The sequence below is a fragment of the Callorhinus ursinus genome, unplaced genomic scaffold (assembly GCF_003265705.2).
Source record: "Callorhinus ursinus isolate GAN/ISIS: 27379988/994484 unplaced genomic scaffold, GSC_fseal_2.0 scaffold17, whole genome shotgun sequence".
NCBI lineage: Eukaryota > Metazoa > Chordata > Mammalia > Carnivora > Otariidae > Callorhinus > Callorhinus ursinus.
Genome location: NW_027397079.1, coordinates 303,981 through 315,919, shown reverse-complemented (window position 1 = coordinate 315,919; position 11,939 = coordinate 303,981). Strand labels below are relative to the sequence as shown.

Genomic DNA, 11,939 nt, shown 5'->3' with positions numbered 1-11,939 from the left:
AGAACGGGAGAACTCCAGCGCTAGGGGAATACTGCACATAGAATTCATGGCTTTTTTTTTTTACCATGATTCATTAGTTGTTCAAAGGTAATTTTTTAACTGTTTTTTTTATTTTTCTTTTTCCCTTTTTCAACCAATATTTTATCAATCCCTTTTCTAAAAGAAACATTTTTTATTTTTCAGTTTTAGAGTCATATTTTATCCCTTCATAGTAGTTACCCTTATTTTTGGCATATACATATAAGTTGTTCTCTCTTTAAAATTTTGAGATACAGTTTCTTCTAACAGATCAAAATATACCCTAAATCACTAGTGTATGGCTTTGTTCTAGTCTCCTGCCTGATCACATTCTCTCCTTTTTTTTTCTTTTTTTTTTTAAATCTTCTTTCTTTTTTCAAACAACTTCTTATCTTATCAATTCCTTTTATAAAATCTTTTATACTTTTCAGCTTTACAGTCATCTTCCATCCCTGCATTGTATCAACTCTTATTTTGTACATATATAAGTCTTTCTTCCTTTAAAATTTTAGGAGGCACTTTTTTCTAACAGACCAAAATACGCCCAGAATCTAGTGTGTGGCACTGATCTATGCACTAGCCTGATCATATTTGATCATATCCTGTTTTTTTGTATCGTTCTGTTTTTGTTTTTATCTTTTTGTTTTCCTTTCTTTTCTCTTTCTTTTTTCTTTCTTTCCCTTTCTTTTCCCCTGGTTTCAGGTCTTTTCTGATTTGTATACAGTATATTTGCTGGGGACGTTGTTAACCTGTTAGCATTTTGTTCTCTCATTCATCTCTTCTCCTCTGGACAAAATGACAAGACAAAAAAAAAAAAATCACCTCAGCAAAAAGAACAAGAGGTAGTACCGTCAGCCTGGGACCTAGTCAATACAGACATTAGTACGATGTCGGACCTAGAGTTCAGAATCATGACTTTAAAGATACTAGCTGGGCTTGAAAAAAGCGTGGAAGTTATTAGAGAAACCCTTCCTGGAGAAATAAAAGAACTAAAATCTAACCAAGTCGAAATCAAAAAGGCTATTAATGAGGTGCAATAAAAAAATGGGGGTACTAACTGCTAGGATAAATGAGGCAGAAGAGAGAACTAGCGATATAGAAGACCAAATGATGGAAAACAAAGAAGCTGAGAAAAAGAGAGATAAACACCTACTGGATCATGAGGGCAGAATTCAAGAGATAAGCGATACCATAAGATGAAACAACATTAGAATAATTGGGATCCCAGAAGAAGAAGAAAGAGAGAGAGGGGCAGAAGGTATATTGGAGCAAATTATAGCAGAGAACTTCCCTAATGTGGGGAAGGAAACAGGTATCAAAATCCAGGAGGCACAGAGAACCCCTCTCAAAATCAATAAAAATAGGTCAACACCCTGACATCTAATAGTAAAACTTACGAGTCTCAGAGACAAAGAGAAAATCCTGAAAGCAGCGCGGGAGAAGACATATGTAACCTACAATGACAGAAACATTAGATTGGCAACAGACCTATCCACAGAGACCTGGCAGGCAAGAAAGGACAGGCATGATATCTTCAGAGCACTAAATGAGAAAAATATGCAGCCAAGAATACTATATCCAGCTAGGCTCTCATTGAAAATAGAAGGAGAGATAAAAATCTTCCAGGACAGGGGCGCCTGGGTGGCTCAGATGGTTGGGGGTCTGCCTTCGGCTCCGGTCATGATCCCAGGGTCCTGGGATCGAGCCCTGCATCGGGCTCCCTGCTCTGTGGGAGGCCTGCTTCTCCCCCTCCCTCTGCCACTCCCCTTGCTTGTGTTCTCTCTCTCGCTGTGTCTTTCTGTCAAATAAATAAATAAAATCTTTAAAAAAAAAATCTTCCAGGACAAACAAAAACTAAAGGAATTTGCAAACATGAAACCAGCCCTCCAAGAAATATTGAAAGGGGTTCTCTAAGCAAAGAGAGAGCCTAAAAGCAGCATAGATCAGAAAGGAACACAGACAATATACAGTAACAGTCACCTTACAGGCAATACAATGGCACTAAATTCATACCTTTCAATAGTTACCCTGAATGTAAATGAGCTAAATGCCCCAATCAAAAGACACAGGCTATCAAATTGGATTAAAAAACAAGACCCATCGATTTGCTGTCTGCAAGAGACTCATTTTAGACCCAAAGACACCCCCACATTGAAAGTGAGGGTGTGGAAAACTATTTACCATGCTAATGGGCACCAAAAGAAAGCTGGGGTGGCAATCCTTATATCAGACAAATTAGATTTTAAAACAAAGACTGTAATAAGAGATGAAGAAGGACACTATATCCTACTTAAAGGGTCTATCCAACAAGAAGATCTAACAATTGTAAATATCTATGCCCCTAAGACGGGAGCAGCCAATTATATAAGGCAATTAATAACAAAGGCAAAGAAACACATTGACAACAATACAATAATAGTGGGGGACTTTAACACCCCCCCGACTAAAATGGACAGATGATCTAAGCAAAAGATCAACAAGGAAATAAAGACTTTAAATGACACACTGGACCAAATGGACTTCACAGACATATTCAGAATATTCCATCCCAAAGCAATGGAATACACATTCTTCTCTAGTGCCCATGGAACATTCTCCAGAATTGATCACATCCTAGGTCACAAATCAGGTCTCAACCGGTACCAAAAGATCGGAATTCTTCCCTGCATATTTTCAGACCACAATGCTTTGAAACTAGAACTCAATCACAAGAGGAAAGTCAGAAAGAACTCAAATACATGGAGGCTAAAGAGCATCCTACTAAAGAATGAATGGGTCAACCAGGAAATTAAAGAAGAATTAAAAAAATTCGTGGAAACCAGTGAAAATGAAAACACAACTGTTCAAAATCTGTGGGATGCAGCAAAGGCAGTCCTGAGAGGAAAGTATATAGCAATACAAGCCTTTCTCAAGAAACAAGAAAGGTCTCAAATACACAACCTAACCCTACACCTAAAGGAGCTAGAGAAAGAACAGCAAATAAAGCCTAAACCCAGCAGGAGAAGAGAAATAATAATGATCAGAGCAGAAATCAATGAACTAGAGACCAAAAGAATAGGAGAACAGATCAATGAAACTAGGAGCCGGTTCTTTGAAAGAATTAACAAGATTGATAAACCCCTGGCCAGACTTATCAAAAGGAAAAGAGAAATGACCCAAATCAACAAAATCATGAATGAACGGGGAGAGATCACAACCTGGTGCAAAGAAATACAAACAATTATAAGAACATATTCTGAGCAACTGTAGGCCAGCAAATTAGATAACCTGGAAGAAATGGGTGCATTCCTAGAGATGTATCAACTACCAAAATTGAACCAGGAAGAAATAGAAAACCTGAACAGACCTATAACCACTAAGGAAATTGAAGCAGTCATCAAAAAACTCCCAACAAACAAAAGCCCAGGGCCAGATGGCTTCCCAGGGGAATTCTATCAGACATTTAAAGAAGAATTAACACCTTAACAGTTTCTCCTGAAACTGTTCCAAAAAAATAGAAATGGAAGGAAAACTTCCAAACTTATTTTATGAGGCCACCATTACCTTGATTCCAAAACCAGACAAAGACCCCATCAAAAAAGAGAATTACAGACCAATGTCCTTGATGAACATGGATGCAAAAATTCTCACCAAAATACTAGCCAATAGGATCCAACAGTACATTAAAAGGATTATTCACGATGACTAAGTGGGATTTATCCCTGGGTTGCAAGGTAGGTTCAACATCAACAAATCAATCAACGTGATACAATACATTAACAAAAGAAAGAACAAGAATCATATGATCCTCTCAATAGATGCAGAAAAAGCATTTGACAAAGTACAGCATCCTTTCTTGATCAAAACTCCTCAGAGTATAGGGTTAGAGGGTACATACCTCAATATCATAAAAGCCATCTATGACAAACCTATAGCAAATATCATTCTCAATGGGGAAAAGCTGAGAGCTTTCCCCCTAAGGTCAGGAATGCGGCAGGGATGTCCACTATCAACACTGCTATTCAACATAGTACTAGAAGTCCTAGCCACAGCAATCAGACAACAAAAAGAAATCAAAGGCATCCAAATTGGCAAAGAGGAAGTCAAACGCTCACTCTTTGCAGATGATATGATACTGTATGTGGAAAACCTAAAAGACTCCACCCCAAAACTGCTAGAATTCATACAGGAATTCAGTCAAGTGGCAGGATATAAAATCAATGCACAGAAACCAGTGGCATTCCTATACACCAACATCAAGACAGAAGAGAGACAAATCAAGGAGTCGATCCCATTTACAATTGCACCCAAAACCATAAGATACCTAGCAATAAATCTAACCAAAGAGGCAAAGGATCTGTACTCAGAAAACTATAAAATACTCAGGAAAGAAATTGAAGAAGACACAAAGAAATGGAAAAACGTTCCATGCTCATGGACTGGAAGAACCAACATTGTGAAGATGTCAATGCTACCTAGAGGAATCTACACATCCAATGCAATCCCCATCAAAATACCATCCACTTTTTTTAGAGAAATGGAAAAAATAATCCTGAAATTTGTATGGAACCAGAAGATACTCCGAAGAGCCAGAGGAATATTGAAAAAGAAAAGCAAAGCTGGCGGCATCACAATTCCAGACTTCCAGCTCTATTACAAAGCTGTCATCATCAAGACAGTATGGTACTGGCACAAAAACAGACACATAGATCAATGGAACAGAATCGAGAGCCCAGAAATGGACCCTCAACTCTATGGCCAACTCATCTTTGACAAAGCAGGAAAGAACGTCCAATGGCAAAAAGACAGTCTCTTCAACAAATGGTGTTGGGAAAATTGGACAGCCACATGCAGAAGAATGAAACTGGACCATTTCCTTACACCACACACAAAAATAGACTCCAAATGGTTGAAAGACCTAAACGTGAGACGGGAGTCCATCAAAATCCTAAAGGAGAACACAGGCAGCAACCTCTTCGACCTCAGCCGCAGCAATTTCTTCCTAGAAACATCGCCAAAGGCACGGGAAGCAAGGGCAAAAATGAACTATTGGGATTTCATCAAGATAAAAAGCTTTTGCTGTGCAAAAGAAACAGTCCACAAAACCAAAAGACAACCGACAGAATGGGAGAAAATATTTGCAAATGACGTATCAGATAAAGGGCTAGTATCCAAAATCTATAAAGAACTTATCAAACTCAACACCCAAAGAACAAATAATCCAATCAAGAAATGGGCAGAAGACATGAACAGACATTTTTCCAAAGAAGACATCCAAATGGCCAACAGACACATGAAAAAGTGCTCAGCATCACTTGGCATCAGGGAAATCCAAATCAAAACCTCAATGAGATACCACCTCACACCAGTCAGAATGGCTAAAATTAACAAATCAGGAAACGACAGATGTTGGCGGGGATGTGGAGAAAGGGGAACCCTCCTACCCTATTGGTGGGAATGCAAGCCGGTACAACCACTCTGGAAAACAGTATGGAGGTTCCTCGAACAGTTGAAAATAGAGCTACCATATGATCCAGCAATTGCACTACTGGGTATTTACCACAAAGATACAAATGTAGGGATCCGAAGGGTTACGTGCACCCCAATGTTTATAGCAGCAATGTCCACAATAGCCAAACTGTGGAAAGAGCCAAGATGTCCATCGACAGATGAATGGATAAAGAAGAAGTGGTATATATACACAATGGAATATTATGCAGCCATCAAAAGGAATGAGATCTTGCCATTTGCAATGACGTGGATGGAACTGGAGGGTGTTATGCTGAGTGAAGTAAGTCAATCAGAGAAAGACATGTATCATATGACCTCACTGATATGAGGAATTCTTAATCTCAGGAAACAAACTGAGTGTTGCTGGAGTGGTGGGGATGTGGGGGGGAATGGGGTGGCTGGGTGATAGACATTGGGTAGGGTATGTGCTATGGTGAGCGCTGTGAATTGTGCAAGACTGTTGAATCACAGATCTGTACCTCTGAAACAAATAATGCAACATATGTTAAGAAAAAAGAAAAAGAAGAAGATAGCAGGAGGAGAAGAATGAAGGGGAGTAAGTTGGAGGGGGAGACGAACCATGAGAGACGATGGACTCTGAAAAACAAACCGAGGGTTCTAGAGGGGAGGGGTGTGGGGGATGGGTTAGCCTGGTGATGGGTATTAAAGAGGGCACGTTCTGCATGGGGCACTGGGTGTTATGCACAAACAATGAATCATGGAACACTACATCAAAAACTAATGATGTAATGTATGGTGATTAACAAAACAATAAAAAAAAAACCCATACCACCTCAAACCTGTCAGAATGGCTATTATCAAAAATACAAGAAACAACAGGTGTTGGCAGGGATGCGGAGAAAGGGGAACCCTCCTACACTGTTGGTGGGAATGCAGGCTGGTGAACCCACTCTGTAGAACAGTGTGGGGGTTCCTCAAACAACTAAATACAGAACTTCTGTGTGGTCTAGCAATCCGTCTTTTCGTTATTTATCCAGAGGAAATGAGATCCCTACCTGGAAGGATACCTGTACGCCCACGTTCATTGCAGCATTATTCACAATAGCCCTTCCACTTAACATTCCTCCAGGAGCAATGACTTTTTTGAAACAATTTTAATGACTAAGTAACATTTCATTGCATTTATATACATTTAACTGATTCATCCTTTTGAACTCAGATGTGTTCAATAATTTTCCCCTTATAGATAACACTGTTACAAATATCTTCGGATGTGAATATTTGTGCTTCTAATTATTCCCTTAGTGTACTTTCCTAAAAACTAAAATTCCTAGATCAAAAGGTCAACGGTCCACATCTGTCTTGATTGACAAGTTTATTCAAAGAAGCCTGCCACTTAACTCCCTGGGACTCGTGTCTGTGGGTCCCCCCCACCAAGGCCTCGGCAGCGCGAATCTTCCTGGACGCAGGCAGGCTTTTCTTTGGGGCCTCAGAGAGTTACTGGACGTGTGGGGAAGTTGCCTTAGTCCCTCAAGACTGTTGATTTCTAGGATTACGTGGCTTCAGAGAGAAATGACTTACTGCCCGTGAAGAAGGCTTCCTGACCCCTTGCCTCTAGGAATCAGAAAGGCAAATGCCATCAACACTGAGCCGTGTCACCCGAGCCATCCAGAATACACTGTTTTTTTATCATTACAGCAATGGACTCTGCTTCATTTCGGGTGCAGGGTGATGTCCTGTGTGCTGTTTGCTACAAAGGATTTATCAGGAAAAAACATCCCTGCCAGGTAAAATACGCCGTGCAGCTGGAACCAGAAATCAGAAGGAAACTGGGAAAGATACTGGAAACTTCTCCACCTCCTCTTTGCCGGATGCTGAGTATGGGTCCTACTTGTCAGATGACCCTAAGGAACGAATTCCATGCCCACCCCACTCCATTCCCTTCCCTAGTGCAGGTGCGCACACAGCCTGGCCCAGCACAGCTGCTGAGGGGCTCCTCGCCCCCAGCTCTCCCCTCCTGCCCCTCGCTCGGCTCTGCCCGCCGGAGGCCCTTCTCCGCTGGACTTCCCACGCCGCGCCCGTCCACACAACCCCGCTGTGCTCAGTCCGTGGTACTATCACTGTGGTACCCTTCCTGGGAGGCACCCAGAAAGCACGTCCTACGCACGGGAGCCCCTGTCACGCCTGTGTGCTCTAGAACATTCTCGAACGTGGGCATGTGAAGGTGGCCCCCTTTTCTCCCATCCCTCTGGAAGAGTTCCTAATCTTTCCACAGCATGCAATGCAAGTTTTTCCACTCGGGTATCAGCCCTGGCAGCTTCAATTTTTAAGAAGTCTCTCATTTTGCCAAAGAGAATTCATCAGAGCAAATAGCTGTTTCTTTTCTGTCATGTTACATGAAAGTGTGGGCAGAACCAGGCAGAGGGAGCCGTCCGACCCATACTTGGAAGGCTCAAACCACCGGCCCAAAGGAAACAAGAAACTGTCTTTCAGGGGTGCCTGGCCAGCTCAGTTGGTGGAGCGTGTACTCTTGATGTCAGGGTTGTGAGTTCAAGGCCCACACTGGGTATAGAGATGACTTAAAAAAAAGAAACTTAAAAAAAGAAATTGTCTTTCATAGAGACAGAGACAGAGTTAGAGAGATAAAGACAGAGATAGAGAGACATGGAGATAGAGAGACAGAGATGGAGACAGAGACAGAGACACAGGGAGATTTAGAACACACATGATTACACACACATAGGCGCACACACATAGGCATGTCTGTGCATGTGAGGTCTGGGTGGCGTCCCAGCTTTGCAGAACGGTACCAGCTGGGGCCGAGGTTCAGTACTGCACCGAATTTCAGCCAGTCACAGGCAACAGGAGACAAACCAGCTGCTCTTCTGGAAACTGCACCTTCCGCACGCTCACAGCTGAAACAGGGTCAGTCCGTGGGGCGAAACCAGAAGAGGAACGGAAGCCTCAGGCCTGGAGGTCCCCGAGCCCAGGGGGCCATGCCCACGGCCAGCTCCTCTGTCATTCAGAACCCCACCTGGTTCAGGGACTCCACTCTCTCCTCCCTGCGTATCATCTGCCATTAGCACACTCCTGCTGAAGCGATTCTATTCTGACAGGGAGACCCATCAGGGAATGGTCAGGACACCTTATCTTGCAAGAGGCTGAAACCCAAAAGTCCAGATGTGAACATCAGGAATTGCTGGATCCAGGTGCTCAGTATCATCTGGAAATTTGTCCCCGTCTTTGACTGCTGTCTGTGGGTAGGCCTCATTTCTAAGCTGCTTTTCTTCATTTGGCAGCAACAACGACCCCCTGAAGCTTGGGGCTCTCATGATGCTTTGCATGTAGGACCTCAGAAAAAGAGGGGATTCCCCTCAATAATTTTAGCAAATTTGGATATAACACATACTGGTCTTGCTAGGTTCAGCTGCCCATCTTGAACCACTCTCAGTGGTCAGGAAATGGAGAACCCTTGTAGGGTAGACCTAGCTTCTCTGCCTCCCCTAGACACACGGGGTAGGGGAAGCCCCATCCCAAGTACATGCTCAGCTGTCCCCCAGGTGCATGCTTTGGAGAAGAGCAAGGGGAGGCTGGACAGGCAGAGGAAGCAGGTGTCCCTACGGTTGTCAAGTCTGATTAGGAAGCAGGGGTGGGGGGACCACCCACTACTTCAGCGGGACAGTTGTACTTAGGTTTTCCTGACACACGTCACCCATTAGCACCGTGCTTCCCAAACCCTGTCTTCTTGGAAAAAGAACAAGCAAATTTAGCAACCCCACTCTAAGCCAGCACCGGCGTATGCAACACCCAGACACACGAGGCTCTCCTACTGAGGTGCTCCCTGCAGAAAGGGAAAGGCAGAGGTTTAATCAGACCTCCGAGGAAGTACTCAGGTGGGACCAGTCCTGGAGCAAGAGGCCCCGTAAGCAGCAGCTCTGACTCCGGTTGGGGGTGGGGCGCTGAGGACATTCGAATTGGCCTGACCTAGGAAAAGCAGCTCAGGGACAGCGAGCAGGTGCTCAGCCTGTAAGCAGGGGGAAGTGAACTCTATGCCCTCCACAAATCCGTCACAAATACGCGACATTCTGTACAGCACTGTAAGCAGAGACCTTGACCACTGGGGGCAATAATCTTTGTGACGAAGTCTCGAACACTCACCTGTAACACAGGACGTGTGTGGCAGGGGAGGGGGTGGAGGAGGGACGCTGGTGCCGAGGGGTCTCTGTGTCCCCCACAGGAGGTGAGGATCTGTGCCCCAACTCATCCTACATACACTGGGCCCCTGAAAGCACCCAGATGGCAGCGGGTGCCCCACTTCCAGAGGGTGTGCGGCCAGGTTGGCGGGGAAAGTCTTCCCTGAGGAGAAGTGGACGCAGATTCTCCCCCAAGGTGAGGGCGGCCATCACAGCTCATGTACATGGGCCTCACTGTCCTGGCCAGTACGACGCGCTGCTGGGCTGGCCCGGGTGTCACACGGAGGGAGAGCGGCCTTCCTTCAGTGCATGCCCGGGGCGCATGAGGCTCACCAGCGACCAGACCCAAGGACGGGCCTCCCTCAGCGCACAAGCACATTGGACCAGAGAGAAAGGTTTGGGGCTGTGCATGCCTATTTCTTTAAGCTTTTAAGAAAAGGGATACGTCATGGCTGATCGCACTAAAAACAGGCTATTTCTGGCATATTCACTCTGAACACCGCCTGACATGACCAATTTTTGGATTGTACAGAGCTTCTTTCTGCAGAATGTCATCTCAGTGCCTTCTGCGCTCCGTCAGCCCTAAAATTACTGTCCCTATTCATGCAGTGTATTCTCCCTGCACAAAGCATTCATAACTCCCATCAGCACAGATGGGGCTTTGGAGTCAGAAGCAGGGGTGAGGGGAAGAAAGCTTTCTAACTGTAGGATAAAGAGCTTCCTTAAAAAAAATCCACAGTGGTAATGAAGGCCTGAAACTATTCTGTGCCTTTTCACCTAAGATCCCTTCAAGTAACTGATTCTTTCTGTGGTGGTGATGACAGCTGCATAATTGCTAAGAAACCTGCTAAAAATGAATCTGATTCAACTTCATGTTTCCTGTGGCTCGGAGCATGGATCATTCTAGTACTTCTTCCTCCAGCTCTGCTCCCACCACATCCCTGGTCTCCCGTTGGGACTTCCTGACTGACGGTACCACCATCCTGCCCACCCACCGGCCCTGGGTTCCTCTCACCGTGCACATCGACCACTCAGGGCCTCCTTCCTCTCCCCGTTGTTTCTAAGAACCATGTTCCAACGCCCCAGCACACTCCTGGCTTCTTGCCCACAGGCGTCTGATGGAGCCGCTCGCCAGCACCTGGTGACAGCATGCATCTCTCTTCTCTGACAAGGCCCTCCCGCTCCATGTGCATGTCCTGTCTGTGGATGGCCTTCAGGACCAGCCCAGCCACTCACTCACTCACCCTGGCTGGAACACGAGTGACGTGTGCTGTCTCCTCCAGGCGGAGGGTGAGAACCGGCCTGGTGCCTGGCACAGGGAAGTGTGGGTTTGTCTCTCTTCCCTGCATGACTTTGCAAGCCCTTGGCCTCCTCAAGTCCATTCCACGCCCATGAAATTGAAAGGATGATGCTGGCCTCCCCTGTTTCTCAGAAGAGTTTGAGGACCAACCAAAGCTCTGGTCACCGACCACTTGTCATAACCGTGATAATGTCTCACTCACTTTCACATTTCCTTTGGGGCTCATTGCAACTGGGTACAAATGAAGGTGACAAACGTGTTTGCTAATGCACAAATCGCTTTATTTTTAGGCTACAACATCTCCATTGGAACATAATAACCACACTCTGTAAGCACTCACCAGTCACGAAGCCTGAGAGAACAGGTTTGTGCTGAAACCACATCAGCCCTCACCGTTCACAGGGGTGTCCTGGGGGCTCCTGAGGAAGGAGTAAACATGCACCCCGTCCATTGTTCACAAGAGGACTCGGCACTGCCTTGCCTGCACGCCTTCTCTGCACGGGGGATGGAGGAAGCATCTGAAAGATAAGGCAGGAAAGGTGAGGGCAGCAGATAAATTAAGGACATTACTATTTTACAGTCTGTATGAGTCAGCTCGGCCGCCACAACAACGTAGCACAGACAGCGGCCTAAACCACAGACCTGCCCCTCTGATGTCCTGGAGGTGGGAAGCCTGAGCTCCAGGCCTGGGCCGGTTCCTCCTGAGACCTCTCCCTGCCCTGCAGACACGGCTCTCCCGGGTCCTCCCCTCCTCTTGTTACAAGGACATGGGCCCTGCTGCGTTAGCGCCAGGCTGGTGGCCTCCATTTACCCTAACCACCCCTTTAAAGGCCCTCTTTCCATAGGGCACGTGGGTGGCTCAGTTGTTAGGTGTCTGCCTTGGGCTCAAGTCATGATCCCAGGGTCCTGGGATCGAGCCCCACGTTGGGCTCCCTGCTCAGCGGGGAGTCTTCTTCTCCCTCTCCCACTGCTGCGTG

At 45.4% G+C, this 11,939-nt stretch overlaps 1 long non-coding RNA gene across 1 annotated transcript; it reads right to left on the bottom strand.

The window, feature by feature from the left end:
- Nucleotides 1-6,831: 6,831 nt before the first annotated feature.
- Nucleotides 6,832-8,396, bottom strand: LOC112834724 (uncharacterized). The gene is made up of 2 exons (XR_003211012.1): nucleotides 8,280-8,396; nucleotides 6,832-7,083 (listed from the first exon to the last, which is right to left on the bottom strand). It is a non-coding gene; the product is annotated as an uncharacterized lncRNA (long non-coding RNA).
- Nucleotides 8,397-11,939: the final 3,543 nt, after the last annotated feature.